This window comes from Sus scrofa, chromosome 6 (assembly GCF_054392235.1).
Source record: "Sus scrofa isolate SSC_HxYL_T2T_F1_AM1 chromosome 6, Sscrofa_HxYL_maternal_Yorkshire_Landrace_v2.0, whole genome shotgun sequence".
Taxonomy (NCBI): domain Eukaryota; kingdom Metazoa; phylum Chordata; class Mammalia; order Artiodactyla; family Suidae; genus Sus; species Sus scrofa.
Window position 1 is genome coordinate 77601510 of NC_139388.1, and position 7176 is coordinate 77608685.

General features: G+C 46.2%; 1 pseudogene; it reads left to right on the forward strand.

Annotated features, from left to right (window-relative positions):
* The first annotated feature begins 261 nt into the window (after positions 1-261).
* LOC100738564 (lysine-rich nucleolar protein 1 pseudogene) lies at positions 262-3024 on the forward strand (annotated as a pseudogene).
* The last annotated feature ends 4152 nt before the right edge of the window (positions 3025-7176 follow it).

Below are 7176 nucleotides of genomic sequence, written 5' to 3' on the forward strand. Positions count from 1 at the left end.
GGAAAAATCGAACATTAGTTGAAAGGAAACCTTACAGCTCAATTTCTCAACCACTTTCTAGGTGTCTTCCACAGGACATCAGTTTGACCCTCCTGCTGAAATAACACAGACACCTTTATTTTAAATGCTGAGGGGTGCTGTGCAGCCAAAAAAAAAAAAAAAACAAAAAAACAAAAAAACAAAAAAAACCCAAAAAAAGCAAAAAAACCTGATGACAGCTTCTGTGGCACGGTTGTCAGAATCCTGGGAGGAAAGCCGAGGATGAGGGTGGGTAAGGAAGGCAATGAAAAAAATCATTGTATTTGCAAAAAAAAATACCCTTGAATATATACAGCTGCAGGGAGCTTGTGCGTACTTAGCAGGATGTTGGTTTTTCGCCCTAATTCCGCCTGAAGGATATTCTAGCTGTCCTTGAGAGCAGTTATTAAATCATCAGAACCCAGGCCATTTATCACATCCAACACCCTGTGATGGAAAATCTGGAATTTCAAACAGACTCAGCAATCACACCCTGAGCCAGCTAACACGGTCTCGCTTGGGTCTAAATCGCCAGAGAATGAAGGACTTGAGTGGCAGAGGGGACGTTCGTGGTAGCCAGCCTGCTTTGTCTACTCTTGTGATGGTTTACACACCCCGAAAAGTCTATTGCGTTCAATTAATGCAGCATTAATTCATAGTGGTCATGAGGCAGGATTAAATGGGGTGCCACGACCATCTTCTGTGGCTATAAAGGAAAGAACTGGAAAATACAGCTTAATTATCCAAGGAAGCTTCTTCTCAGATTCAAATTCAAAGAATAAGAATTTTTTTTTTCTTGCTTTTTTTTAAGGACCGTACCCATGGCATATGAAACTTCCCAGGCTAGGGGTCAAATCAGAGCTACAGCTGCCAGCCTACAACACAGCCACAGCAACTCAGGATCCAAGCCTCCTTACAACCTACACTGCAATTCATGGCAACACTGGATTCCTGACCCACTGATCAAGGCCAGGGATCAAACCCATATCCTCATGGAAAGCAGTCGGATTCATTTTTGCTGAACCACAACCGGAACTCCAAGAATTACTTCTGATGGGAGTTCCCATGTGGCTCAGTGGGTTAAGGATCCAACGTTGTCACTGCTCTGGCACGTCCGAGTTTGATCCCTACCCTGAAAATACTGCATGTCAAAAAAAAAAAAAAATTGGGGGGGCGGGGTGCACAGCCAAAAAAATTTAAGTAAAATAAATTACTTTTGTTGAAGTTAAAACATAGTTCAAAAGGTCGTTATTGAAGAATAAAAACTTTACTGCTAGAGCACGTAGGGCTCCTAGGATCTAATACATCTTTCAAAAAAAAAAGATATACAAACCCACTGTGTAATTTGTTTCTACTGAGCAATTATATGTGTGTGTGTATATGGATATATTTCTAAAATCCAAGCTTACAGGAGTTCCCGTCGTGGCTCAGTGGTTAACAAACACGACTAGTATCCATGAGGATGCAGGTTCGAGCCCTGGCCTCACTCAGTGGATTAAGGATCCAGCGTTGCAGTGAGCTGTGGTGTAGGTCGCAGACACTGCTCAGATCCCCACGTTGCTATGGCTGTGGCGTAGGCTGGCAGCTGTAGCTCTGATTCGACCCCTGGCCTGGGAACCTCCATATGATGCAGGTGCGGCCCTGAAAAGACAAAAGACAGCTGAGCGGGCTCTCCTGTGGAGGTGGGGAATTTTGGCCCACGGGGGTGATCGCTAAGACTCACAAAGGAGACCTGGGCCTTGGGCTCCCAGAGAAAAAGAAGAAAAAGAAAGTCATCAAAGAGCTAGAAACTCCATACTCGGTTTTAAACAGTGACAGTTATTTCACCGAGGCTTGTCCCACAAGAGCCATATCACCCTTGAAGAATGTGGTCCAAGGGCAGGCACTGGAAATGGCTCTGGTGAAGAGAAAGAAGAAAAAGAAGGGTCATAGTGCTGTCTGCAAGGAGCCCCTAAAACCTGAGCCTAAGTTATGTGCTGGCCGGACTGAGTCGTCCCCAGGCCCCGGGAAGCAGGTGTTTCTTCCATCTGAGTCCCTCCGCGGGGAGAAAAAGTCGTCGTCCTCTTGCCCAAGGGTGAGGACCTCCCCGGACCCCAGGCAGGGCGAGGAGGTGACCAGAGTTGGCAAGAAGTTCAAAAAAACACAAGAAGGAGAAAAAGGCCCAGGAAGCCACAGCCTTCTTAGCCAAGGACCCTTGGATCTGCGAGGCGGGTGATGCTTTGTGCGCATGCTCAGTTGGGAAGGCTGGTGAGTAGCAGGCAGTCCCAGGGCAGAAGTGGAAGCAGGGGAGCCCCAAGGAGCACAATGCGAAGGCAGAGAAAATCCAGCAGGAGGGAGATACTCCCCTGGAGCACCCCAAGCCTCTCCAGGTCAAAGTTGAGTTTCCAGAATACATCCCAACAGGAGATGCCCCAAGACTCCTGCAAAGAAGAAAATGCAGTCCAAGAAAAAGGCAGCGCAGACAGACCCTGAAGAGCCAGAACTGAAGAGGAAGAAAAAGAGGCAAGAGAGCAGAGGAGCAGAAGAACCTTGTGGGAGGAAGAGCCCGACGCGGACTTGGAGGTGGTGACCGAGAAGAAGGGCCACACGACAAGGCGCACAGAGACGAGGGAGGCGAAAGGCTTTGCACGAAGAGATCGATTCGTGAGTCGGGCAAAACGGAAGCTCCTGACACCAAGACGTGTCAACAAGGAACTCGCTTTGGCCAGTGGGATACCGCTGGTTTTGAAAACGAGGAACAGACACTGAAAATTCTCAAACTCCTGGGTGGCTTGAAAAACCTGTCGCCTTCATTCAGCCACGCCCCTGCCGTGGCTGGAAGGCCCAGAATGGCTCTCAGCAAGCAGGTGGCGAGGCGGATGCCCTGCAGCAGAACCTGCATCGGAACAATGATCGAGCCCTGAGCTGGAAGCACAGCCGGGCACTGGCCTCGGCTTCTCCCCCGCCCCAGACAAGATTGTTTATACTGACAGGGATGCATCCGAATCAGGCAAGTTTGAAGATTAAACTCTACTCTCTGATCCTCTTCCCCCCCCCCCCCCCCCCCGCAAACAGCCAGCATTGCTTGTCTGGAATCGAAGTCCTGCAAAGGTTAAGGACAAATGGGGTGGATGTGCTCGGACAAACTGGGGTGAGGGCAGCTGGTGTCTCGGGATCCCGGAGACCGTGTGTGGCTAAAACCTACTGCTTTTTGTGTTAAGCATTCCATCCCTGTCTGAAGACAGTGTGTGTAAATAAGAACAGTTAACGTTTGTCGAGGGCTTGGTACGTGCCAGGCACGTTCTAGGGCGTCTCCCTTGCATTAATGTATTGAATCTTCACGCTGATGAAATCGACGCTATTGTTGTCCCCACCTGGGAGAGGAGGACAGGAGGTTCAGAGATGAAGTAATAAAATTGCCTGGGCTCTTCATCCAGCCAGCAAGGGCCAAATGGTACTTTGGTGCCCCAAGCCCCCATGTCACTGTTCACTCTGAATGTTCCCACTAGGGAATTTCACTCCCTAATGCCCAGGCTGATGGACTAAAACATCTTTTGATTTAAAAAAAGAGAGAGAGAGAGAGAGACCAAATATACAATGGTGTTCCCATGGGTGCGCTCTTGGCTCCTGAAAGGTAAATGGCTCCAAGTATTTGCAAGACTTTCTAAACAATGTCCTTTAATTACTGTGGCTCTAGACTCTTCAGATGCTCAAGACCCCTGCTTGTTGTGTTCCCTTGTGACAGTAAGCTCTCATGCAGCTCACCTGCTGCTCACAGGTGAAAAGAAGACGCTCCCAGACTATCTCCGAGAGCCAGGCAGGCAGAGCCTGGCAACCTGCATGCCTGCCTCAAGACAAAAAGAGTCAGGAGACTAAACACAGTCAAACGCAAACCCAGCCCTCCTGATTAGAGTCCTACACCCACTGTCACCTCCCCAACTACCCCTACCCCAATGCTCAGGACCCCCAGTTCGCTGATGCCAGAGTGTGCACTCAGTATGGCCACAGCATACCTTCCTTCACTCATCTGCTCAACACAGGCTTATTTTATGTGTCCTTGATGTATAGTTGATTTACAATGTGTTAGTTTCAGGCATACAGCAAAGCGATTCCAGCCTTTATATCTTATTATGTGTGTGTGTATGTGTGTGTGTGTATCTTCTTTTCCACATTTTTTTCTCTTATAGGTTATTACAATATATCGAGTACAGTTCCCTGGTCTATACAGTAGGTCCTTGTTGCTTATCTATTTTTATTTATTTATTTATTTATTTTTGTCTTTTTGCCATTTCTTGGGCCGCTCCTGCGGCATATGGAGGTTCCCAGGCTAGGGGTCCAATCAGAGCTGTAGCCGCCGGCCTACACCAGAGCCACAGCAACGTGGGATCCAAGCTGAATCTTCGACTCACACCACAGCTCACGGCAATGCCAGATCATTAACCCACTGAGCAAAGGGCCAGGGATCGAATCCATAACCTCATGGTTCCTAGTCGGATTTGTTAACCACTGAGCCACAACGGGAATGCCTCTATTTTATGAATAGTAGTTGTGTATATGTTAATCTTGAATTCCTAATTTATCTCCCCCTTTCCCCCTTTTGTAACCACAAGTTTGTTTTCTGTCTGTGAGTCTATTTCTGTTTTGTAAATAAGTCCATTTGTATAATTTTTTTAGATTCCACATATAAGTGATATCATATATTTGTCTTTCTCTGTCTGACTTACTACACTTCAGAATGATAATCTCTAGGTCCATCCATATTGCTGCAAATGGCATTGTTTTTCTTTTTTATGGCTGAGTAATATTCCATTGTATATATTACCACATCTTCTGTATCCATTCCTCTGTCAATGGACATTTATGTTGCTTCCATGTCTTGGCTATTGTAAATAGTGCTGCAGGGGTTCCTGTTGTGGCTCAGTGGGTTAAGAACCTGACATGGCATCTGTGTGGATGCAGGTTCGATCCCTGGCCTCACTCAGCAGGTTAAGGATCCAGCATTGCCACAAGCTGTGGCGTAGGTCACAGATGAAGTTTGGATCCAGTGTTGCTGTGGCTGTGGCATAGGCCTGCAGCTGCAGCTCTGTTTTGATCCCTAGCCTGGGAACTTCCACATGCTACAGGACAGGCCATTTAATAATAATAATAATAATAATAATAATCAGTGAACTGACGGTTTCTTTAAAAACTAAAAGTAGAGCTACCATATAATCCTTCAATTCTACTTCTGGGCTTATGTCTGGACCCCACATGCTTTTTTATGCGGTAGATGCTGATGTTTTACAGATAAAGCACCCAGACCCTGCCCTTTCTGATGTTACAGTTTGGTGATGAGAAAGACGCATTGATTGACAGGTAATACAAAGTGAAGGGGAGAGTTCTTTAATTCTCACATTATACTAGCACCAGGCCAGGCTTTATAGGATAATCTCATTTATTTTCTTTTCTTTTATTTATTTTCTTTTTGTCTTTTTAGAGCCCCGCCGGCAGCATATGGAGGTTCCCAGGCTAGGGGTTCAATCAGTGCTGTAGCTGAAGGCCTGTGCCATAGCCACAGAAACACCAGATCTGAGCTGCGTCTGAGACCTACACCACAGCTCATGGCAACGCTGGATCCTTAACGCACTGAGCCAGGCCAGGGATGGAACCTTCGTCCTCATGGACGCTAGATAGATTCGCTGGTGCTGAGCCAAGACGGGAACTCCAGATGAACTCATTTAATTCTTGCACAATGATGAGGTGGATACCAATACTATCTTCATTTTATACACGCAAAAAAAGAAATAAAAGAGGCTCCAGAAAGATGAGCATCTTGCCCCAGACAATGAAGCTAGAAGTGGTGGAGATAAGAGAAGATGTCATCTGGCACCCGAGTCTGCGTTAAGGGATCTCTTACAGGCATCTTAAAAAAAAAAAATTTAAAAACCATTCTCAGAGTTCCCGCTGTGGTGCAGTGGGTTAAGGATCCAGCATTGCCACAGCTGTGGCATAAGTCAGAGTTGCGGCTCAGATTCCACCCCTGAGTTCAGTTCCTGGCCAGAGAACTTCCATGAAAAGATTTTTTTATTCTTTAACCCCAAATAGATTTATTTATTTAGTCTTCCGCATTTACTTATATTAGCATGGACTCAGATAATTATCTCATACTTGGGTTTATAATCCAATACTTCCTTGTTTATTTTGTTGTTCAAATTGTTCCTTCCAGGAGTTCCCTTCATGGCTCAGTGGTTAACACACCTGACTAGGTTAAGGATCCAGCGTTGCTATGAGCTGTAGTGTAGGTTGCAGACAAGGCTCAGATCTGGCGTTGCTGTGGCTGTGACATAGGCTGGCAGCTGCAGCTCCAATTCAACCCCTAGCCTGGGAACTTCCATATGCCACGGGTGACACCCTAAAAGGCAAAAAACAATAATAATAAATTTTAAAAACTGTTCCTTCCAGCTTTGGCCATTGGGAAATCCTGCAGGTGGCTCATGTACCCTTGGATGTATCCCTGTCATTGTATTGTTTTGTTTATTCCAGCACTGTCTTACTCTCCAGCATTATAAGATGCTTCAATCACATCTATATTTAGAAACGAAATTAACACTATTGGAACATGTGAACTGTAAGCCGCCATGTGTAAACTAACACAGATTCGCGGCTACACACTGAGTTTCCACAGTACTTTATTTCTGTATTTCCGCCTTCCTTTTGGAAGGAGTCAGCAGTCCTCTGAATGGATCACAATCCTATGATCTCAGATTTGAACCCTTAACCTAATAGGGCCCTGATTCTCACCCCTCCCCCCCACCGCCACAGCACTCACAGCATATGGAAGTTCCCAGGCTAGGGGTTGAATCAGAGCTACACCTGCCATGCCAGTCTACATCACAGCCACACCAACTTGGGATTTGAGCCATGTCTGCGGCCTATAGCACAGCTCACAGCAACGCCAGATACCTGACCCACTGAGCAAGGTCAGGGATCGAACCTGCATCCTCATGGATACTAGTCGGGTTCATTTCCACTGCGCCACAGTGGGAACTCCCAGAGGGGCCTGATTTACAATAACAGAGTTAGCTCAGTTCTTTCCATTGCTCCCAATAAACTGATGAAATTATCCATCTCATATCGCATTCCCTCTATTCTATATTCTGCTTTTTAAAAAATTCACATCTGTTTTTCTAATTCAATAAG